Genomic DNA, 25,781 nt, shown 5'->3' with positions numbered 1-25,781 from the left:
TTATTCATTTGTATTGTGCATTTTATTATTTCCATAACTTTTTTCCTCTTTTTTTTATTTCAATCGCCCTTACTCCTATATTGTAATACTTTTGTTTCACAATATCCCTTATTTCAGTATTTCACTGTTACACTATTTCAGTGTAACAGGGAAATTTATTTACATTTCTGTAATTGCTTTTGTATTTTCCACTACAGTGTCCTTCCAGCCATGTAGCGTAACATGATTTTATTCTTTATTCCTTCTTTGATTATCTTCATTTTCCAAGTAACTTGCAGAATTCTAGCTATAACGTTAGTTAATTCCACAGCTGAAGTTTTTTAATATCTGGCCAGATATTCATATCCGTATTCTTTTCTAAATTCTGTGGTATATCTACAAAATATACAGTTTTAAGAGATGTCAACTAAGCATTCAGAGAATCATAATAAAATAGATATTATTTTAATTTAAAAAAAACAACTAAGATAAAGTCAAATTTTGTTTTCTTCTTTAATAAATTAAGTTTCTATTAGCGATAGTTTTGCTATTATTATGTGCAGTTCGTTGTTGCGATATCTCTCATTCCATTATATCTATTTAAATGCAGTTCTTGAAAATTATTATTCTAGACAGAAGGTTTCGAGCGATCAGGCAAATATGGGGTTATTATCAAAGGTAAACAGAGAATAAGAGAATACGGAGCAGAGGCAGAAATTGTAGTAATAGAATAATGATCAATATTCCTCTCACGTAATGTGATTAAATTCAAATATCAAACTTGTTTTAAAAACTGAAGGTTTGTTTATTTATTTATTTAAGTAAAAATATAAAAAATAATAATAATAATAAAAACGGATCAAATTAAATCGCACATTTTCAGGCAATGCTGAAATTGCATTGCAGTTGTGACCTATCATAGATTACGGTAGAATATTTAATCCCAAATTCTCGCTTCTCCCTCATGAAATCAGATACACGGAGAGAAGAAGCATTACTCATTCGATGTGAGATATATAATGAGTGGTCGATAGATTATAAGGTTACATAGATTATAAGGTACGAATATACAGTTGTATCCCTACCTTATGATTATAATTACCTTATGTGTTATTATAGTGTTAATACCATTGTTAATGTGTTAATATGGGAGAAGTCCGCCCATACCTCCTCGCGCCCCCCCCCCCCTGGACCCTTGAAGCTCTTGACCAAATTTCTTATGGTCCGATTTCAAGGTGACTAACATGGCAACGGCATCCAATTTTCTAATGAAGAGTCAACTGCCCTATACTGAACTGACACCCACTCACATCTTTGCCTGTCCAGCAATTGCAGCGGCCTTGCAAGAAATAGTTCCTAATCCTGAACAACAGCTCTATACAAACAGAATCATATACATGTCCAGGGCAGTGCGGGGAGCACAAGGAGGCATCTAGGACTCTTCAAAGGACAAGACAACAACATGTGTTAATATATATTATTATATTAACACTATAATAAATTATAGTGTAAATACAAGTGTAAAAAGTGTTAAAGTGTTAATAGAACGATGAAAGGTAAAAGATCCAAAGGACGGCCCAGAATTAGATGGATAAACAAAATAAAAGAGGACCTGAAAACCAAATCACAACAAGCGACACCAAACTGGACAGAATTGTTCGGACTCTCCCGGGACAGACGGAAGTGGAAAGAGTTCATTCGACCTCATCATCATCCACATAGATGATGGAAGAGAGAAGTATAAAAAGAAGAAGAAGAAGAAGAAGTGTTATTATAAGGTATAATAAGGTAAGGTATCAGAATGTCCAAATACCTCTCGGAGTTCAATGTTTGGCACCACAAACAGAGATCCGAGGACAAACCAGAAAAAACAGAACCATACCATCAACTTCCAACTCTGAATTTCATAGTTGGAGTTATACACACTGGTAGGAGACGTTCACTGGGTTCACATTCGCTACATCCACATCCGTCCATCTGCTTGGTAGATGGTGTAGCTTGATTCGTCGTCCCCATAACACACTTCTTCAAGCTTCTACATCCCAGTATACACGCTTTTTGCACCCCTGAAGATGACGCTGCATGTCGTTCGGGTAATGAGAAGCTGGAATATTTTGATCCTACCATGGAAATCCATATTGTGAGCCTCGGTTCGGAATACTTTTATGCAGATTCGTGTTCCTGTCGATACCCAGAATTCTTCATTGAACGTGTTAGCTGATGAACGGCAGTCAGTTTTTACATATTATGTAAAAACTGACTGCCGTGAGGGGTTATGCTCTGCGGGTATCACTTGCAACTGACTCCATGCTTTTTCATTTCAGTTCAGTATCACTGATTGTTGACTTGTAATTGTCCAATTTGTCAATAATGTGCTGAACATATAAGCCTGCAAGATTCATCCTATCAGATCGCCTCTTTCAAACTCCGGCAGTTCCCTTCTCGCGGCGATTTCATCCCTACACAGTTTCACTAACTTGGGAGCATCATATTCCTCCAAATTATACCGGCCACAAACACGGGATTCGTTACTGGGACGATGCACTTTGCCCATGGGGGTGTCCACTGACTTATTTCCAACCAGTATATGTAGGATCCGTTTCAATATATAAATACACGCAGAACATGGTAAGTGGCATGAATCAGCTGATGCGCAGCATTGTTCGCATATGATTGGCTACAAAGTTGAAATCTGCCATATGAAAGGATCTGATAAGCGATTTCCAAATGTTGCAGAGGATCATTCCTCTTTTCCTATTAGGCGTGCAGTCTGAAAAGATCACCGTAGTTCTTTCATCTTTTGAGCGATGTGGTTTTTTTCTATGTAAAGCATGGAGCTCTTGTTCCAATCAATTCAGCGGTGTGTTGGGAAAATGATAAAGTAAGCCCGAGTTCTCTATTGCGAATGTCTTCAATTTGTTCTTCATTTTATCTTCAAACTTTTCGAAGTCTGGCCTATATATGAAAATCCACAATAACATGGAATTATGTATACCGCAGGATGTTATTAGAAAGGATTATACATTCTAGTTATACTCATTGATCGAAAACTACTGTCTATTCCTAAACTACATGATGTTATTCATATTCTCCGAGTCATTCCTACTACTACTACTCCTTGTCATTACAGTCTATTGGGGATCTAGGCCTGTCTCAGGATAGCCTTCCATTCTTCACGATTCTGTACCTTATTCCTCCAATTCTTTACTCTCATTTTCTTCAAATCATCCTCCCCATCGTCAAACCATCTCCTTTTTCGTCGTACTCTGGGTCAAAATCTAACCGGTCCAAACATGAAGACCTTTCTTACGGCTCACATCCTTCATTCGCCGAACATGTCTTAGTTATCTCAATCTTCTCACCTTTATTTCAGTAATAATATCCACTTCATTGAATTTCTCCATTATTTCTTTGTGGTTCCTCACTATCCAAAGTCCATTCTCATTAATTGGGCCAAAGATCTTTCTTAATACATATCGTTGTCATATTTGTCCTGGATCATTGTCCATGTTTCACAGCCGTACAAAAGTACTTGTTTGAGGATTACTTTATATAGCTGGATTTTACTTTTTATTGAAATCAAATTAGATTTTAATAGTGGCTGAATACTATAATAAGATCCATTTGCTGCAACTATTCTATAAATAATTTCAACTGACACATCATTACTTTCTGTTATTACTGAACCCAAATATGTGAACTGCTGTATTCATTGAAAGGTTTCTTAATGCGCAATGAAACTTTGGATGTTTCAAAGTTTTTGTTTATCTCTGGCAACAAAAGCTGTAGACGTCTATTCATAATACTTCCACTTCTGTTTATGATTATATTTCGTATTACCCTTTCAAGGCATAGGTTGGAAATTTGATAATTGGTCTCCTTGTCGTAATCCTTTGGAAATCTTGAACTCTGATGTGAGGTCACCCTGTATTTGTATTCTACACATGGTATTTCTGAGTGTCATTTTAACTAATCTTATCAATTTGGGGGATGTGGAATTTACTCATGAATTTAAATAGCTTATCTCTATTAATGTTATCATAGGCTTGTTTAAAGAAAACAAACAAATGGTTCAGATTGATGTTAAACTCGTAGCAATTTTCCATTATAGTTGTACTATAAAAATCTGGTCTATTGTTGATCCATCATATCTAAAGCCATGGTGATAGTCACCCAGCGTTTCTTCTATAAAAGGCTGCAATCTAGCTGCGAGTATCATTGCAAATATTTTGTAAGGCACTGCTAACAATGATATTCCTCTTTAATTTTAGCACATAGACTTGTCATTTTGCTTATGGATAGGGAAGATAATAGCAGTATCCTATTCTGTAGGCATAGACTCAGTTTCCCATACCTCTCACAAGCGCTCGTGGATTTTGATTATTAGTGATTTCCCACCATATTTTAATAGCTCGACTGGTATTCCCTCTTCACCAGGTGCTTTATTATTTTTCGCTCTCTTTAGAGCTAATTCCACCTCGTGTTACTCTGGTATTTCCTCTGTCTCAGCTTTTCTTATACTTGCTAGGGATTCGTTAAGCTCATCTTCTTCGGCAATGTTAGTTTCCAAGCTTCTTTTGTCCTGAAGGAGATCATCAAAATATTCTGCTCACCTTCTCAAAATATCCTCATTTCAACCAAGCAAGTCGCCCCCACGGTCTCTGCAAAATGTTGTTCTGGGCTGAAATCCACCTTTAATTTTCTTTATCTTATTATAGACTTTCTTAATTTGTCTTGTATTCTTCAAAATCCCAATTTTATTTAACCTTGCCTTTCCGCATTCACTATTCTTTCTTATGCATACCTTTTTGGCTTGTTTTCGTTTTTCCTCTATATTCATTCTCATTTGCTCGATTTTTCCGTTTAAGTATCTTTAGACAAGCTGTATTTCTGTCATCAAACATTTTCTACATTCCAAATCATATCATTCATTTCGTTTATCATTGTTTATGAATGCCAGATATTCTTCAACCACTTTGGTAATTTTATTCTTATACCTTTCCTATTTTTTTATCTATCGTCATATCATTGACATATTTGTCCTCTTTCTCTTCATTCATGTCTTCTCTCAATATTTCAACATATTTTTGTCTCATTTTTCCAACGTTTAATTTTTGGATGTCATATCTTGATGCGCTTCTTCCTCTACCCAAATTGTTAATTTTTATTCTTTTTTTTTTTTTTTTAAATTCTTAACAAGTAATGATCCGTGTCACAATCCGCTCCTCTATAACTTCTTCCATCAACGATATCTGTCGCATGTCGTCTATCAATCATCCCATGATCTATCTGATTTTCTGTTATTCCATCTGCCCATCTCCAGGTAGCTTTATGCACTTTTTATGTGGAAAACAGGTTGTACATATGATCATATTTTTGCCAATTGCACATTCAGTTAGTCTAGTGTCATTTTCATTATTCTCTTCACTATCTCTTCCAATTGTTGGTCGGAGGGTGTCTTCCTTCCCTATTTTGGCATTCATGTCTCCTAGAACCATTTTAATATCATGTTTTGGTGACTGATCATATATCTGTGATTCATAGAAATTCACCTTGCCTTCTTCACAAGAATCCTCTGTTGGTGCGTGTGTACACATAAGTGAAATATTGAACACCTTAAACTATTCTTGGTACACAAAGTCGTTCATTAACTGGTTTAAAATCAAGAACCAAGTGTTTCCATTTTTTATCAACCAAGAATGCAGTACCGAAGGATTTTTGATCTCCTGCACTCTAAAATATAGTATGTGTTCTGGTATGCCATTTCCTTTCCATCGCACTTCCTGCAATGCTGTTATTCTCACTCTATAGTTCTGTAGTTCTTCACATACTCTCCTCAGTGCTCCTCGTCTGTTAAGGCTGAAAACATTCCAGCTTCCAAACCAATATTCATAATCCTTTTTACATTGTCCAGGTCGTTCGGTGATGTCCGTTCAGTTAATTTTTCCTTTTGATTTTCTTAACAAGTTGAGTATTTACAGGACAGGGTTGTTAGCCCTACGCCCAACCTTACAAGAAGAACCCCGGCTATACCCGTGTTTCTTCTTGGAATGGGTACCCAGTTTTATCGCCTTTCACGACATGCATGGGCTACACTGGGAATATTCTTTAAGCCATAAGGATTTAAGGATAAATAAATATTCCTTTTGCTCATAGAAACTACTTCTTTTTTTCTTAAAGAAGACAAAACCTAGTTTGCAGAAATTAGAAAAAATCAAATCAGTTCTCCTTTCCTGATAAAACTGATTACAACAGATAAAAATTATAGCACTTCAAACAGCAGTTCGAATGGGTGAGTGTGATTTTCACTTTTCAAACCCCTAGCGATATGAAATTACATTTTCCACATAACTAAGTTACTGGTAGAAGAGGGGAAAAAATTTCAATTTTTTAAAGAAATGTTTTATTCTACAATACTTTTATATTATCAATATTGGTGACATATAAACTCTTCTGAAGGTCCTAAAATTATAATTTGTTAAATGGATGTACTGAATACTCTGAAAAAATTGCGTGTTTTGTTTCTTTATTTTCAAAAGGCTCTAGATTGAAGGAATGTACTAAGTTAATAGAACGTTACGAATTTAACATTATAACCGCCTAATGAAGATTATCTCCCGTAAAAAATTTTGGAATTTTTCTTTGGTAGACATAGCTTTTTACGAATTCCGCAGTCTTCAAAATATAGTCTGACAAAATTTCAGGCTTTTTTTTTACAGAAAACATTCTTTAGTATAGCTGATTTGGAGCCTATTTTTGAACTTTTATACATAAAACATACAAAAATGAAACTTGCAGGGCGCAGTAGAAGGAAAGTACAAGAGTTGAAGCTTATTATGAAGATATGCGACGAGGCACGTTTGCTATACCAAGTGCCGAAAATATGCATTAGTTATATGTGCATTAGCTATGTATTTTTTTTCTTTTCGGTAAAAAAAATACATATATCAAATGCATATAGAACTTTCTGTTGTAAAACTAATGAAAAATCGCTCTGTCATGTACCGGTGAAACAGTAACGTAGGATAAACACAAAGTAAATCTGAGGTTGATATTAAACTACTAAAGTGACACAGAATGCTTTCAATGGTAACCAAATTTATCTCTAAAGAAACTTTTGTGTGAACTGACGCTTCTTTCCCTTTATTCATAAAAAGATTGTTCACCGTATAAATATGCAATCTTGGATTTACTTCACGCAAGCATTAGTCATACAATTTTGATGCTGACGATTGTACTGTACTGGCAGTGGAATGCGATTGAATCAAAATAGCAGAGATCTGTTAAAATTACTCCTTTCGATGCAGAAATCTAAAAGCGCTCGTTATAGAGAAAATAATAAGACGGCGCACTCAGTACCACCGACAGTTTTTATTAATATTATTTTATGTTAATATGCACAGCTACTCTTTATAAAAGAGAGCTTGAGAACTGCATAATGAATTGACTCACATAGAGGAAACTGTGTTCAGTTAGGGGGAAGCAATGGAGGGGAATCGATAGAATGAGGAAAGGCAGTTTGAAATCGCAATACAAAAGAGGAAATTCCAGGTTCGGTAATTTTTCATTTACAATACGGGAGAGCGTAGATAGCATGTTTTCTATTAAAATAATTTATTTGCATAAATGTGTTCGAAATATTTTGAAGTTGCATTTTTCATCACAGACAGTTTGCTTCACTTTTACTTAGAATATCCGGAAAAAAATTGGAACACATAAATGGAACCTTCTGGTTTATTTCTTATGGAAGGCGCAAACAGTTGGTATAAAACGTGTGTAACTATTGGAATCGTAATTTTCCTAAATAAAATAAACTTTTTCCGCGATTTACACATTCATTACTTGTGTTTAGTAAACGTAGGAATTTTTGTTTGGTTCTGTTTGACTTTCCATTAGTTAGAAATCGATCCAGAGTTTCAATACTGGAAACAAAAATTTAAAGATATATTTTTTATACGTAAGAAGTAGATTTCGAGAACAGAAGAACTTTTAAGTCAACTGGCTTTCATCATTTTACCAATGTAAACATATAATACAGATGATTCCTGCCAGAAGAAAAGAACCGCTGTACATCCTGGTGTAGCTTATTCGCTTTCATCTCAATTTATTCAGTATATTTACGCCCTTACCAAAGTCAAATATCGTAGCAGACACCTTCTTCAATGCATGTCAGAATTCCTTTAGGTATAACAGCAAATGTAGTCGAACATTCTTTTCAAAAATTATGCAGACCTTCCTTTAGAATTTCAAAACAGGAAAGCGCGCGATGATGCTTTCTCCGAACTTGTTGGTTTTTTTATGCTATGAAAGAATAGGATCAGCCTGGAATAAAGAAGTACTAGAAATATTTCGCTTTTCCTTTCTTTCTATATTTTTTTCTTTTTGATCAACACGCCAATATTAGAAATATCTTCGCTGAAATATCAGATGATGACAGTAGAGCAAGTTCAATAGTAAATACTGTTTTCCCCTTAAACATTTTGTTCATGAATACTGTAATTTCTATCTCATTGCAAGCAAGAAGTGCCGTTGCATTGAAATATCTTTATTGATTAACAATAACCTTTACATTTTAAATGATCTGCCTTTTCATGTATTAAATGCGAATGTATGAAAGTGTTGAAATTTTTTTAGGCGAGTCATTATTTGAAGATTCATGTTAATAGCTGATATCAATATGAATTATTTTTTCAAAAATTTGTCATTTATGTTCCTGCTTTCCAGTTTAAATAGATTCGTTGTTACTTTAGGCTCAGTGTCTTTACTTGCTGGCTTATTTTCTGGTTTTTAAGAAATTTTTTAAGAACAAACCTTTTACATCTCCGATTTCAATCACTTCTATAAAACGAGTACTGAAATTGCCCTTACTTCTATTACAACTGATAGCATATTGAACTTTGTAACAAATTGTATATTTTTAATATTTCATGAAATAGAATTCATATTCGTCTTACGCCCAGCGTCATTTTTTAGCGAAATGAAAAGGGTGGTAGCGACAGTTTAAGTAATACTACCCTGTAATTCTGTTACTTGTGATGGCTAGACACTGTTATTAACAGAAATATTAGCCGAAAGTTTACATATTCATCATGCTGTATATCCTGCAGGAATATATTATATCATATATTCCTGCAGGATATATTTATTATATATATTTTAATCTATTCTTAAGAATTCTGTTTATGTATGTGTTAGAGGTAGTTGTTCGTATCGTATTTATTACGTGAATATTCATTGGTCTTAATTACATTTTGGTTACAGAAATGATGATTTGATACAATAGATTATTGTTGCTTTCATGTAATTTCGATGTAGAAAAGGACCACTTCATACAATAATGCTGATTAGGCTTAACCACCTTACCCTTACCGGCCATTAAAGATCAAATACGCATCCTCAAAAGCTTCGTATCCATCATAAATTTCAAAGTAATATCAATGTATTACAATTTTAATATGCACTTCGCATCCGTGGTAATGTGGACGTATATCCTGACCGGTAGCGTGGTTTTAATACGTTAATTTATTGTCATTTTCTCCGTTTCGACAAACTCCTCAGAATGATAGAATATTTTTTTTAAAAAACGACATTTTATTACTGGTGCTCATATTTCGTTATTTACGCTAAACAAAATATTACTCAGTAAAGACTATCAATAAAATATTCTAAATGCACAAATAACTTAATATCGGTATTCCCAAATCGTCAACAGATGCAGCCTTCATTCACTGTTGTCATTGGGAACGTATTTGGCTTTGATGATCTGAAACTCTTATCTGCTTTTCCTTTCCATATCCTACTCCTTTTTTAAAAAAATAAAATGCATTTTAGTTTCTCGGAAGTACATAATGATATAAGATTAATTGAGGAATAACTTTTAACTACATTTAAGTTAAATATTTTAAATAAAATGTGCGTGTTATCAGATATGTAACAGTTTTACTATATTGTATTGCAAACTACAAGTTCGTTTATCACTTCCGAGCAAAGAATGACACTTCATTTAACCTTCGAATTTCCTTTTATTTGTGACTTAATTTGTTTTCACTGTTAGTTCGTGCCATTCTCTATTCGCTCAAGGGAACCTTTGCTGCCTCTCTTTCTCTGTCCCGCATTTCTTTTAGAAGTTCTCGCGTAAGAAAGTAATTATCTGCTGTGCTTCACTGTATGTTTGTTTTTAGAGCAAGCAATCAATTTTCTGAGCTCATGCAAGAAGTAATGCTGACAGGAACCCGCACGTTAATCTTTTTTTATTATTATTCACCATGTGTATGCCTCAAACATCCGAATTTCGATCAGATTAATTTTTTTCTCTCTTTTTAAAATAGTTTTTTGGATCGTTGCCTTAATTAGTTATGGTGGAAGTTTTTTTTCCCTAATAGTAAAAAAAAATCGCAGTGCATTGTGAATGGCTTAAAATGTCATGTGCGGAATGACATCTATTTAAATCAAGTTGCCAGTCACGTCTTGATTTTAATTACATATTTACTACTTCTTGATAAAATAAAATTACGGTTTCTACTTACAACGAACTAAGATTTCAAAATTAAACTAATTCACAGCTAAGACGTTTTCTTCTGATTTCCTATGAACTCAGCGACTGGCTTTGACTGCACAATAAGAGGTGTAAATCAACTTCGTTTTAATAGTATTCGAGAAATTCCTTTTTTTTTCTTATATTGCTTATAACTGCATGCAAGAAGTAATGATTTCCAGATGGAACCAAAACATTTATTAACGACAATGCAATAATAAATAAAAATAAACAATAACAAAGAATCTGAATTTTTTAAAAAACAAACTTATCTTTTAAAATTACACGAACATATCCAATAATAGCTAATTAAAGACAATATATATATATATATATATATATATATATATATATATATATATACAGTATATTAAATCAATACCGGTGTACTTCGACTTAGTCTGTTGTCATTTACGTACAATAGTTAGTCAAGCAATGCCTGTAACAAATGCCTGTTCCCACTCTTCTTCTTCTTCTTCTTCTTTCACTATGCTTTATCCCATGTTAAACGGGTCGGGGCACAGATCTTTAACCTTCCTCTTCCAAGTTTTCTGGTCCAGGGCGTCCTTCGGACTCCATTCTTTCTCCCTAAGGTTCTCTGTCACACCTTATCCCTCCACCCTGAGCTTGGGCCTGCCTCTTTTCACTCCTTCCTTCCAACCCTATATACTCCACTCGTTTACCAACATACTCCTCACCCTTCCTCTCTACATGTCCGAACCACCTCAGCATACTTTCTTGTATCTTCTTGCCAAGTGGTCCCACCTTAACCGTCCCTCTGATGTAGTCATTCCTTATCCTCTCCTTTTTTTGTCACACCACTCATCCATCTCAACATCCGCATCTCCTCTACCTCCATCTTCCTCTCCTGTGCCTTTGTTATAGGTCACGTCTCCGCACCATGAAGCATCGCTGGCCTCACCACCATCTTATACGGCTTTCCTTTCCTCTTACAACTCACTCTCTTGTCGCACAGGACCTCGCTCATCTTCCTCCAGTTCATCCAGCCGCATGTTATTCGGTGCTGTATTTCCTCATCCAGGTCACCATTCCTCTCGACAACCGACCCAAGGTACTTGAATTTCTTCCCTGAAATTAGCCTTTCACCCTGAAGTCGTATGATCATATCCTCGTCACTCCCCGTCGACATATATTCAGTCTTCTCCCGGTTAATTTTCATGCCTCTCTCCTCCAATACCTTTCTCCACTCTTCCAGGGTATTTTCAAACTTCTCTCGGGATGATTCGCATAGAACAATGTCGTCTGCAAACAGCATGCTCCATGATACAACCTTCTTGACATCCTCCACTAGTACATCCATGACCAGGTCAAAGAGGTAGGGGCTCAGAACTGACCCTTGGCGTAGCCTTCCGACACTAGACCTGACCTGAGTTTCTGTTCCCTCATACATCTCCTCCACCATCCTCACGTACTTCTCCGACACCCCTTCTTCCTCCGACACCCCTTCTTCCTCATACACCTCCATACCTCCTGCTTGGCCAATCTGTCGTATGCCTTTTCCAGGTCTATAAATACCATGTGCAGCTCCACTTGCATCACTCTATATTTCCTGTTCCCACTTTGGCCGTACAAAATTGTTCATATTAAAAACTTATCGAATAACTCTAAATACAGAGTTATTTTCTTTATTTTTTTCTTTTTTTTTTCAGTTTTTACTTCTAACTATCGAGAGAGAGAGAGAGAGAGTTGCATCGATACTGGAACAACACAGTGATTAATTTTGCAATGATTTATTAGCTGTTTGATTAATTTATCGTCAAATTATACTACAGTCATCGTAATGTTCTTATTTTTAGTGCATCACTTAAGAGTATATGAAAGATTAAGGAGTTGAACCATTTCAGCATTGCTTTCTATAAAAATTTTTTATAGAAAGCAATTTTCTATAAAAGTCGAATCATCGAGGAATGCATCTACTGAAGAAATGAATGTGCATGTAAAAATACGAAATTATCTGACTTAAAATATATTTCACATTTTATTTTAAATGTCAGTTATATAATTTGATGCTTCTTTTATGAAATGACATCAAATAGAATATGATAAAAAGTCATTCCATGTGATATCATATGGAGAATGATAAATTTATTTTATCACGGTACATAAAAGAATTTTTCATAATTATGGGAATTTTTGTTCAGTAGAATCCATTTGATGTAGGGTTTATAAATTTCTTAATAAGATCAATAATAAAAGAAGCGGAATTTATTTGCTCCAAAACGAAGAAAAGCTATGTGATGTAGGTACTCGTATAATAACTGCAGTTAGCAACGAAAAGGGTGTGTATATTAGAGCCACTATGGAGACATTCATACGATATATAAAGTCTTTTCTAAACAGATCAACTCCACCTTATCGTCATATGGGCTGTTTCCACATACGTAGCTCTCTCTCTCTCTCTCTCTCTCTCTCTCTCTCTCTCTCTCTCTCTCTCTCTCTCTCTCTCTCTCTCGCTCTCTCACTAAAGGCATTCATTACTATATTATGAGCATATCTTCCTTAGCATCTCTAAGACTGTTCGATGCTATTCAGAACAGGACAATTTGATCAATTGATGACCCTTCTCTCGTAGATACATTCCATTTTCTTTGGAACACAGAATTGAACACATCTTCCTCGCTCTGCCTTCCCCAAAGACGACAGTCTTCAGATGATTATTCTATTGGCACCTATGGAGCATCAGTAGAATACTGATGCTCGATAGGTGCTGACACAATTGGACGCCACGCAAGGACTGGAGTCCACTCCATGTGAGAAGCATGTACCAAGTCTTTCACTATAGTGCATGATTATGCCATATTAGTTTATAATATCAATAAGCATGAAGATACCATAATAAGTGACACTGCTGTTAGATCTCACACAAAAATCTACAAAAAGAAAAAAGAAAAATCACAAATTGCAAAGAAAAATCCAGAGTTGTTTATTGCTCAGCTAGCTGAAGTTTCATTTACTATACTTCTCTTATATTTTATTTCCAATCCGTTTTGCATAGAAATTCAGTTTCTTAAGCCTTCCGACTCTGTACAAGACCGGATAGCTTATCTTCGGTAAAAAAAAAGCCCAGAAGATATTCATCCTGTCTCAGATCGTTCCATTCAAGAAAGCAGAAGTTCGGATTCGATGTGGAGGCATATGTCATCTCAGTAGTATATTTTTTGTATCTGTTGAGAAAACCACCCGCAGCTTATGGGGAAGAAAGAAAAGCAAGCAGATTTGAACTAACATTTGTTTTGGAATACACACATAAATAAGGAATACGAAGTATTTGGCTAATTAGGTATACTAATGGTTGCTCTGAGAAGATTCCAGAATAATTTAGAAAGGTTGGGATGTTAAAGCAGTTTCCTTAAAGAAACAAAATGATTTTCTGGAGAAGTTGCCTTAGAACTGTTGGACTTAAAAATTGTCTTTAAAAAGTTTGCACATTACTGGTGCACTACATGAAAATACGAAGTATTATAATTTAACGCTTCAGGACGAAGACAGTACTATCCGAAGATCGCATAAGCTCTGAGTGATCGCTCATTGCTCTACCGTCTTTTCGGAATGCGGTACTTTTTATATAAAGCATCCGTTTCACTTACTTTTTCTGTTTTCTCAGTAATGAATTAAGCTTATAAATAATGCCAAATTAAATCTTACGTTTTAACTACTGAGATAAATTTCCTTCTTGACTATGCACCCGTATACGTTTTTAACCTTATTTTGACTAACGACACGTGCTGCTATTCAGAGAATGAATTCTAGTCATTGCCTAAATAGGTTGTCTGACTCCAGGAGAAGGGTATAACACAAATAATAATAATTAATCAATCATAGATGAATGAAATGTGAAGGTAGCATGTACCAGATGTGTCATTAAGCACATAAGTACGTGTCCGATAAAATAATTGGGTTATCACTCTCGCAAACATAATTTGTTTTCACATGTGACGTTACAGTACGCCTTATGGTCACATCCGTACCCTAATACAATTTTAGGAGTGAAACTTTCTGTGAGAAAAAGTGTTAGGGTTGCAGATGCCCTTTCTACACAGAATTAGGACAATCACAAACACCAATCGATGGATTCGAACCAGAAGCCTCTTGGGTGGAGAGTTATTAGGCTAACCACTCGGCCAACCATTCTTATCTTCTCAAATACTAATTCAGAGCTTCGATCTGAATTAGTATTTGAGAAGATAAGAAAAGTATCACGTCTGGGTTTTTTTTCATGTTCACTTGTAAAATTATATCTTTAATGTTATTATCCTTGACTTGTTTTGCTGGATAGTAGCTCCACCTGGCAATTTGTTTTCTTAATTACTGATTACGTAATATTTATCTTAATCGAGAATTTTATCCCATCCCGTCACTAATGTGTTCATTTTCTTCCTGCCTTAGGAGTGACAAGACATTCACAAATCACACGTCTTTGTTACACGTTTGTGCCTTGCCGTGCTGTTCCTTGCAATTTTAGCAAGAATCCTGGAATACGTGTCCTCGTTTCCGCTCGCAAATTGCGCCCGAATTGTTTCAAAAACAAACTAACTACTGACTTCGCGTGCCGCTGCTTTTCGCTGTTTTGAAGAAAAGCGATTACACAGCCGATTACTTTCTCTCAAGGAAATCATCATAAGGCGAGACCCACTATTTATATCGGTCTTTTTACAGTGTACAATGTACAACGTATGGAGGGAAAGTGCTGTTCTGGGGATGATAGCACGAGAACGTGGAAATTTTGATTAAAATTAAACGAACGCAATTTATGGAAGTGGGAACATGTTTACATCTTTCCTCGACGAAAAACTTTGTTTTGTAGCTACTTCTCGACGCGTATAAAATTCTCCTCGTTTTTCAGGCATTGTATCACACGTGAGTTGGTAATTAATTATAAGGTGCGCTAGTCTAACACGGCTAACCAGATTGCAGCCGTGAACAGACTGTTCGCTTGTTGTGAAAACTAAACCGGAAAAAGAAAAGATTTATTGCAGATACTTTTCTGAAGCAAATGTTCTGATATCGACACAGCTGCAACAAAGTTATTTCACTTTGGAGTTACTGACAATGTATGTCGCATTGCTTGATTCAGAATGACTTATCTTGTTTTCAGGCATTTATGGTATATTAATAACCGAAAGTATTAATAATGGAAAAAATGTTAGAAATTCTAATGATACCAGGATAAGTTGTAAAGTCAGCAGTTAATAGTTTCATGCGTTTTGTTATGATTACATATATAAATTAATTAAAATTTTTCGTTATGCAATATATTTTAGGAATTGTACTAAAATATGGAGGCATTCTATGAAATTTCAATTTATTTAATATTCGTATTAATTTGGGGTGAATTTCTTAGATTTTCTGCGATACACTTCCCAAAGTTTAAAATATCCGGACATTCCCCTTCTCTAACTGATTTGCCTTTAAACTTTTTTTCAGTTTCAATTTATTATCATTTCCCATCACATATACAAGATATTTATATTATACAAATCAAGTTGTACAATTCAATGTACATTATTATACAATACAATTCAAGAAGTACTATCATTTCCTGTTGGTACTTACACTTGTTTTAAGCTATTTATTTTGTTATAGTTAATAAAAAGTTTTCTTATATATACAGAGTAAAATACATTTCGGATAGTTTTCGTAGTTTATAATAAGTTACTATTTTTGTGATAAAGTTAGTTAGTTTGTGTATTTATGTGTAACCAAGGGGCGTAGCCATACTGGTTACTAGAGAATTAAATTTGCTCGAAACAGTCACTGCCAGTCCAGTGACCGCATCTATGAGCACTCACTTTACACAGTTTGATTTGATGTACATGTTAATACATTAGGCTCCTAAGTGAATGAACTAGTTAGTATATTGGTACTTTAATTGGTATGATATGTCAGTTATAATGATCTCTTATATTATCTGTTTAAAGTAATTGTCAACATTGTTTACTCCCATGAGCTAGTCTCTCAATCTTTTTTTTTTTTTTTGAATGCATATGCTGTGGTTATAGATTTGATTTCATTTGAGAGTTTATAATAGCTGTTTGTCGTTAGGTATTCGAAGAATTTATGAAAAATTTCTTTGTTTGCCTTCAGTACTACAGCATGTTCCGGCTGCAGTGTAATCCATAGTCTACATTATATACCAAGAAACTTTCAGCGTTCCTTTTTACATATAATAGACAACCATAGAGATACAGTTTCTGTAGTGCTAGAATATTATGAATGACAAACAGATCGTTGGTTAAATGTGCGAAGCCAGTAGTGATTATGGCTATACTTATTCTGTTTTGTATTCGTATTAATGCAAACAGATTGTTGTAATAATCTCTCCTCCCCCACCCCCAACAGGTAATGCCATATTGCAGTGAGGAATTTACGCAAGAATAGTATATGCATCTTAAGAATGCTGCATTTTCAAATTTTTTAACATAATATATTCTGTTAATTATGAACCTAAACTTATTTGATAATAAGGTGGTGTGGGAGTTCCACTTCAGATTGTTGTCGATGTGGAGGCCCAAATATTTGACTGATTTCTGATTTTTTTTTTAATAAGTTTGTTACAATTTAGGATGCAACTACATTTCCTTCCATGCCATTTTATAATTATATTGTGATCTATCTTATCTGTTAACCTGAAGTACTCGTAGATATATCTCGTTTTATCGGTATTAATTTTAAGTCCATTATTGCTAAACCATTTACTTAGTTTTAACATATCACGATTAATCCGATTTTTTAAATCGGATTAATTCTGATTGTCATTGTGTTCTAGATCATTTTGTGTGGTGTCTTCTTCAGTGAGTATTTATTGTTAAATTACCTCTGAAAATACTGACTTCGGCTAGCGAAACGTCGGCTTGTAAAAAATTAATTTACCGACTAAAATTAATTAATTTACATTTAGTGTCTGCGTAGTGTTCTATGCTAAAAGCTTCGACATGAATCACAGCAACAGCTATGAACATTTGAACGTGGAGATACCATGAGTAAGTAGGCAATTCACTGCATACGTTCTCGTGTCATGAGAACATATGCAGCGAATTTTGGTCTTAGTGGAATGTGACAGTTATTGTTGTCCAATTTTAAAAATAAATGAATAAAATTACGCCATATTTTTTCTCAAAGTTTGAAATATTACATTTTATCAAAATAAAATGGTAATGGTTAGCCGAGGGGTTGGAATATTCAAATTCTCTTACCAAAAGGTTGTGAGTTCAATCCCTCGTTTGTATGGACGTTTTTGATTGTCTTTAGTGGAAGATGAATTTCATTGCCCGGTATGAGACCACCATCCCGCTTATTAGAGGAGTGAAATTACTTGCAAATGTACAATATTTGTTCTCTAAAGCAGGGTTTTCGGACTACGCAAAATACATAATTAATAAATAATACAAGGAGGAAGAACTTTCTGCTTTAGAACAGTCACAAAACTACAGAAATGTATTTTGAATTGAATGGAATTAATTACAACCGAAGGATGAAAAATAATATATGTCTAATAGAACATAAGATACAAAATATCGCTAAGTCTATATTTGGAGTGTCATATTATTATTAGGTGTTGTTTCCTTGGACTAAAACGACTCATTGCTGGAGGCTATCTGCACTATCGGCACACTACACAACCCACCATTCACGTATGCCATCTATCGTCCACTAATTATTTCATGTTTCGTTTTGTATTATATTGCATTTTTGTATTGTCTCAGATTTATTTTGTATTATTTTCTATAAATTCTCAAACATAAAATAAATTTCAGAAATGGATTTATAAGAGGTAAATCAGTATCATCTTTCATTTTATTGCTACTATGGCGAAAATAAAGTAAACCGAATCCTTCTGGATAGAGAATTAATGTGACGTCAACGCCGTTTAAATTCTAGCAAAATCTCTTTCTTATTTCAGTGCATATTTGGTTTAATCAGATTCAAATTCCTCATCTCTCGATTCGAAATCACTGATTTATATGGAACGGAAGCGACAAGCCAATTACGAGTGTAAGTTGAACAATTAGTCGGAGACGTAACGTGTGTTAATACGTGTGTCAACGACCGGAGGGTAATCAGAAAATGAAGAAGCAGAAAACACTCCGCACATGGCATGCAAATAAATCGCGAAGACGTAGGAAAAGGAAAGAAGTCGAAACAATGAAGACAGTTTCGTGTCGATTCGAGAAGGGAAATGAAAAATAAACAACGGGTGGAATAAGGCGGTGCTCGAGCTGGTAAGCCGTATATGCAATTAATTCCATTCCAGAAGAAAGAAAAAAGGGAAAACATCACAAAATAAATAAAAATTAAGAAAATATACCTGGAGAAACTTTACTTGTGCTCCTAACTAATAAGTGTTTGCTTTTTCGTTGTGATGGATAAAATACATTCTAAAAGCCTCTCTCTCTCTCTCTCTCTCTCTCTCTCCACTCAGAAAAAATTGCGAAGCAATTATTTGAAATTACTTTAAATACAACCTCTTTCTTACAGTGTTGACTTTGTTTATGGATCTTTGCTTATAGCAGTTATTTTTAGTCCGCGCGGTTAGCCTAGTGGCTTTGCGCTTCGCAACCATATGCCTGGGGAAGGAGTGTCCTAGGTTCGATTCCCGTCGGAGACGTGAAGAGCTGAAGGATCTTCCTCAGCCATAGCCAAGTTAGCTGGTCTTGGGCGCGGGCAGTAGGGTTTTTCCGCCAGTTTATCTGGTGTTTTTCATCCCGCAAGCAGGCAAACCAGACCATTGAACACACAGGGATACAGCCAAGAATACCTTGAGGCATAGGAGTGACCATTCTATCCTCGTATTTCGGTTACGAAATCCAAGCATGCTTAGAAGGTTGTGGGCCTTAAAGACCTGTTAAAGCCATTGGGATAGATAGTTATTTTTATGGGAATGTTAAATTCAAAATAAAAGCAAACCTCTAGTGTTTTGGTACCACCGTCGTATTCTGACGAATTACAAAGAATTTTCTAATATTGCAAGTATAAGAGGGAGATGTATAAATGAAAACAAAAAAGATCTCACGAAAAAGTGCACATGAGACTTGAGTTGTTTGAAGAATGGCTTGGTGTTTGATTATTGCACCAGGAATTCATAATACTTAAAACAGCACTTCAAAGATGTGCATTTCAGATGAAAAACAAATACAAATTCAGCAAGTGATGTACAGTAAAAGTAGTAAAACCATTTTTGAAAATTAAATATATGGCGAATAGCTTTCTTGATTGTTCTCCAGGACGCAGTTTAGACTTAATAATTTAGCTTTGAGCTCCTCTTACTATGTCACTGAACCTTATGAACGTTTTATAGCGTAGCTGTAAAATAATGAAAGAGTGGCGTACACAACGATATGGACGGAATGTACAGGTTTCCAGAAAACAGCGAAATTATTCTGAATTTATTTTAAATAATTACATATTTCGGTTAATGTGTGCGTGTAGTCGATAGCACTAATTCTCTTGAAATGGTACTGCACGGCTGCAAGTAGTGTGCAGTGGCGAAATCTGATTTGTCGACATTCCTCCAAGGTGCTTTGAGCTTGTTCCTCGAATGCTTTCATTTAGTCAACCCACGCCTCTCGCCCGACGCTCATCATTTAATTTCGAGTTAATTAGCCGAGTGGTTCTTATACGCCGACATATACGGTAAATGAAAATTAAGCGACATTGTAGGTAAACAGAATAAAACAATTTAATTAAGTTGGAAATTTTAGGCCGAGTGACTTGTGGAGATGCCGGTAGACTTCAACAACATACGATTCCCTTCTAAAAAAAAAAAAAAGATAAAACAAACAAACCAACGAAAATCATGTCATGTGTAATAGCAAAAAATGTTCGCCATTTCCGAAATATTTCTAAATAAATCGATGTTGTTGTACTTTTCTTCCAGTGTGTCATCGATGAAAGTGTGTGCTCTTACTGTAATTCGCCTGGTAAAATATTGGATAAGGTAATAATCTCGGTTCTGGTCACGAATCCCGAAAAGATTATCGGAAATATATTTTCTTTCGTCAATATTTGATTCCGTCTTCCTGACCTGAGGGAAATTGGGGATGAAAGTTAATTTTTCAGTTTAATTGAATGAAGAGCACCTTCTAGAATAAGAAGTAAATGAAAATAAGAAGCGAAATGTGTTTTCATTCACAAAGGAAACATTGGTGAACACAGGAGATTTTTTGTTTAGTAATCGCATGAATATAAAACAGTCCATATGCCTGTTTTTTTTTAATCAAAACTCATGGTAAATTATAGGTTGTATTAACACTCGTATGAATACTGTTAGAAGAAAAGTAACTGGAATTTATAGAATAATATTTTTAATTTTTAGAATAACATTTTTAAGTCTTCAATGTTTCAAAATTTTCCAAGTTTCCAAATATGATACCATATAGTTGGATTATCGTTTACTGAATTTCTCTTTTCATTTCGATACTATTGTTTCTCCGTCCATTGTATGCCACCATAGCCCAGTACTATTATGATCCAGGATGTTATCTGGTCTTGTACATTTCTAATGTTTTGTTTCTGCAGATGTTGTTTCACAAAGTAAAGAGTAAAGAGGATAAAATATTAGCGTAAATGAGAAAATAATCTATAAATAAATATGGTGTCAGTATGAAACAGTATTTCCTCGATTCATTCGATACAATGGAGCAGTCATTTCAAAAAGTGGTTTTTAAAGAAAGTAACTGTTCAGTAACCATCTTTTCAGGATGCCATTGTAGTCATCAGCATTGAGTGTTCCTTGCGAGATCTATAATTAACCACTCCTTTACTATCAAACTGAACCTCGCACCTTCTGGAAAGTGAGAACTTTAACATAAACGTAGCGCATGAATTCCAGCAGAGCCGTATGGGCTAAACCTCGTTTAAAAATAATGTCGCATTCATTTGAATTCCACTTAACAATGGTCTTCTGTGTATTTTTAAGACGCACTAATTATGTTTTTCTTCATTTGCTTTTTGTGTGTGTGAGGGGGGGGGGACTAGAAACTATCGTGTTGCTATCCAGTAACAGACATCTAACAGCAGCCTAACTTGCTGTAACAGTTGCGCTAGCAATCTATTCACGTTTCACTTCATCTGGTGTATTTTCATAAATGACTACATGCAAAGTAACAAAAATATTTAGGGCATTTTATTTGCACTGAATCTTTTTAAGTTTTCTTCAGGTTTCCATATATATCCCATCTACTAGGCTATCTAAAGGAACTCCTCTCAAGGAAAAAAATATAGCCCTTCAGATTTCTTTCTTGATTTTAATCAAATCAAGATCTGGCGCAAAACAATTATTGAGTTCAATTTAATCAAATATGGCTTAACTTTTAAATGCGAAAGTTAATCAGTTTTTCTATTTGTTTCCAGTTCTTCTATTTGTTCTGTTTAATCTTATGCATCTGGTTACTAGTGGAAAGGAAATTTGGATATACGAAGTTCATTATTGATGTTATAATAAAGAATTTTTGAATGACTACTAACCTTAGAGATCATCCGGTGTATTTTTTCAATTATGGTAGATGTAAAAAATAACGTGGGTGATGTAATACTTTTCTTCCTTCCACGGATTATGAATTTGATTGTAAAGCCAAATATCTGACTATTATTGCACCAAAACCACTCACTACATATAAGACGATTCCAGCTTTTAAATTCCTATTTAACTTATTTCTGTGCATGTTTTAAATATTCGCATTCTTTCTGTTTAAACCAGTTACAAAATTGGGGCATTTGCGTGAGTTGATACTGAGATAGCTGCTATGCAAGTTCAAAATATTGTGACTTTCTTTAAATTTTAAAATAGTGTATACATTTTATTCTACAATGCACAACTCCGTTTCAGTTCTGAACTTTGTAATATTTGTTTGTGCATTTGTGAACCACGGGCTTTGGAATATATGCATACTCTTAAAAAAGGTCAATTAATGGTGAATTTTCTTAGAACGACACTTTTAGATGTTTCTTTATGGTTTAAGATTCAGTAACTCTGCCTTTTCGCACAACCACAAAATAAATCAGATCTCTTCCCATCTAATTCTGGAAGTGAACGATTCACCTTCTTTTAAATCTTTCGCTGAATTGACAATGTTACAATCCTGAAAAGAAACTACGGAGTGAAATGTGTCCGGTGCGAGAGTGTCATGTCATATCCGTACCGCACTTACCGGTATGTTCTTTTATTACGAGTGGTCGATGTCATACATATTTCAGTTCTGTTGCCAAGTTCTGGCAGATATCTTTGTCTCTATTGCCAAACCTCAAGGCACTATCTTCAGAAATCTTTATTTGCAGCAATATCTAAAGCTGTATAAAAAGAGACTGAAGGAAAGAATGGCGTTTTATTAGTTTGGAGGAAGAAAGTTATGGTGATAGAGAGAAAGAGTGGAGGCTTATATAGAGATGATTTAAGGAGTTAAAAGAAAGAAACCGAACTAAAAGGAAAGGAAGAAATTTTTTATAAAAAATTGCAAGTCTATATAGTAATTTTGCAAAACATGAACATGTTTTTAGATTTTAGAATACTGTTGATCGTAAATTGTAAATATAGACATAGAATTAGGACAGGCGGTTTAAATTACATTGAGAATAAATATAATCATATACGGTTTGGTGAGCAGTATTTGTGTGGATATAAGTATTGTAGATTTGATTAAAAGAAACTAACCTTGTAGAAAGTAGTTATGAAACCATTATAAAAGTTGCTGGTCAAGCTAGATATCCAAAAAAAGGAATGAGAACAAATATATAAAGTTTATATTCTACTATTAGGGTTGAAATACGTTCAATGGCTTTCGGCAGTGGATTATTAACGCGATGAATTTGTAGAACTTCAAGAAATTAATGCATGACTGAAATACGATCTGTGACAGACTTTTGAGTAATTTAATTATTTTTTTAATATAAATGAAACAAAATGAAAACTCATAATTATCTGATTAATTAAATATTATCAAGAACTAATCATTTAGGTGTTCTGTTGTGAGTCGTAAAATATCTCACATCGAAGAAGAAATGCGTCAAGAAATGTGGTTGTGTAGAAATGTAAAATAATTAAGGAACTTTGAATTCTGTATTTTCTTCACTTGATATGTTATTTAATTTGTTATTAAGGATAACAAATTCATATGTTGTGTATATTGCAATTATGTAATTACCCTTTCGAATTACTCATTACGCTAATTAGTTTGCTGTGTTATTAGTATAAATGCGTTGCATTAAGTTACCGGAAATACTCCATTAACACGTGTTCTGTTCCACTTCTTTAGACTGTAGAACTAATAGTTAATAATGTGAATAAGATTAGCAGAGTACACTTGATTAATAAGACTCAGTTTGAATGAGGATATCGCTTGGGGCGTTTCTGCACCAGTGAAAGAAAAAAAAAACTTCTTTCTGCACCTTAAAAATTGTAAAGTCGGTGAAGATGTCATTAGATTAACAAATAGTCAAAATGGACTAATTAAATTGGATGGAATGCGTCGCTGTGTGGTTCACAGATATTGTTTCACAATATAGGTATTAAAATGCACTTTTTTCTCTAATGATTCTAATAATACATTTGTACATAATATTATTTATTCTTTGAGAGCGAGAAAGAAAATGCTTGGAAGTAGCGTATTTTAACAGGATAGTGTATAAAATACAACGCCGAGGTAAAACATCCGGCCTGTTTAAGCAAGCCAAAGGAAGAAGAGAAAAAACAAAGCAGATATAAAACTGGAGTTTTCGTTATTACTTTTTTTACCCCAAAAAATAATAAAAAGTCCATGGAGTTTCCCAACAGCCATTTGAGTGGCTTTAGCTTATCGAAGGAGTCACATGGTTACATAATTCAAAACCTTACGCAAGAGAACAGATTCAGATTTTTTTTCAAGACGTTTCTGGCTCCAGTTAGCAGAGAATTCATCTCCCATTCAGATAACTGTTTGATCAAGAATGAGAAAGAACCAGTGGCTTTTAGCAAGCTAGATTTAAACAAACAATAATCAGGATGCAATTTTGACAGAAATGTTATTATAACTGAGCAAAATAGTTGCGAAGCCTGTAGAATTTTATATAGCAGCTATTTATCTCTGTTATCACTTGAAATATTAGTTGAAAATGGAGACAGTAATTTTTTAAGAACAAGGTGCTATTTCACCAGGTAAAACTATATATAATAATACTAAAAGTATTTTTCTTTTCAAATTTTGATAAATGTGAAGGAATAGCTTTAATTAATATAAGTATAGAAATATGTTTTGATAGAATATTTTCTTATAAGAATATAACGCGAGCAATACAAAAACAGAAAAGAAAGTACTAACGATTTAACTGGCGATAAGTTTAGTATGAGAGAGGACATGAAAGGGTTGTTGGAAGAGGCCAGAGCAAAGAAAGTGAAAATCGTTAGTATTTTACCACGCTATGATAAATATAAATTAAGAAGGGCTGTGATGGCAAACGATTCGATGTAGAAGCAATGGATGCGAGTTTTTAGATGTGTGAAGTGAGTTTCAGGGAAGATTGGATTTGTATCAGACGGACGGCGTACGCCTGAATGCGTTTGGTGTCAAGAGTCTAGAAAAATTAATAACTGGTATGAGACCTAACACAGAGAGTCAGGGAAACTAAATTATAATGGGAGGAATGGTGTAAATGTGAGTGTAAAAGCGGCAATGTTATATAACTGTATTAATGACGGAATGGACTTTGTTATGGAAATTTGACGAGGACAGAACGATTTCAGGTTTGCTTTCGTCCTGGTCGGACTCGTAAATTGTGTTCAAGGATGTTTATATGTGTAAAGAATTAGAGAAGAATAAAGATCTGAAGGTTATCCAACTTAGTCAGGCAGACTGCAGACAAGAATACAAAAGAACAAACAGGTAGATTATTATGTCTGCACACGAATGCTAGGAGTATAAGAAACAAATTTGTTGCCTTAGTCAATATGTTGCGACATCAGATTGTAGGTATCGGTGAAACCTGGCTTTCAGAATTAGACCTACTAACTGGTATCGAGTGTCAAGGGTACGGTATTTTAGGAAAGATAGGAGAGGAGAGGCATGCTGCTAATGATATCGGATGACTTGAATAAAGTTAGAGTTGAGACCTATGATTGTAGTACTACTACTAACAGTATTTCATGTAGCAGTGAGTTTGAAGCCACCGTGTGAGTTGAAATCTAACAAGAACAATTACATAGTGAGGTGTTGTTACAGACCTGGTGGATCGGTAGTTAGTGATGAAGAAATGCATCACCAAATAGAAAAGATGAACGCGA

This window comes from Typopeltis vanoorti, chromosome 9 (assembly GCF_054136105.1).
Source record: "Typopeltis vanoorti isolate ZY-2024b chromosome 9, IOZ_Tvanoo_1.0, whole genome shotgun sequence".
Taxonomy (NCBI): Eukaryota; Metazoa; Arthropoda; class Arachnida; order Uropygi; family Thelyphonidae; genus Typopeltis; species Typopeltis vanoorti.
Note: the sequence above shows the minus strand (reverse complement) of the source record.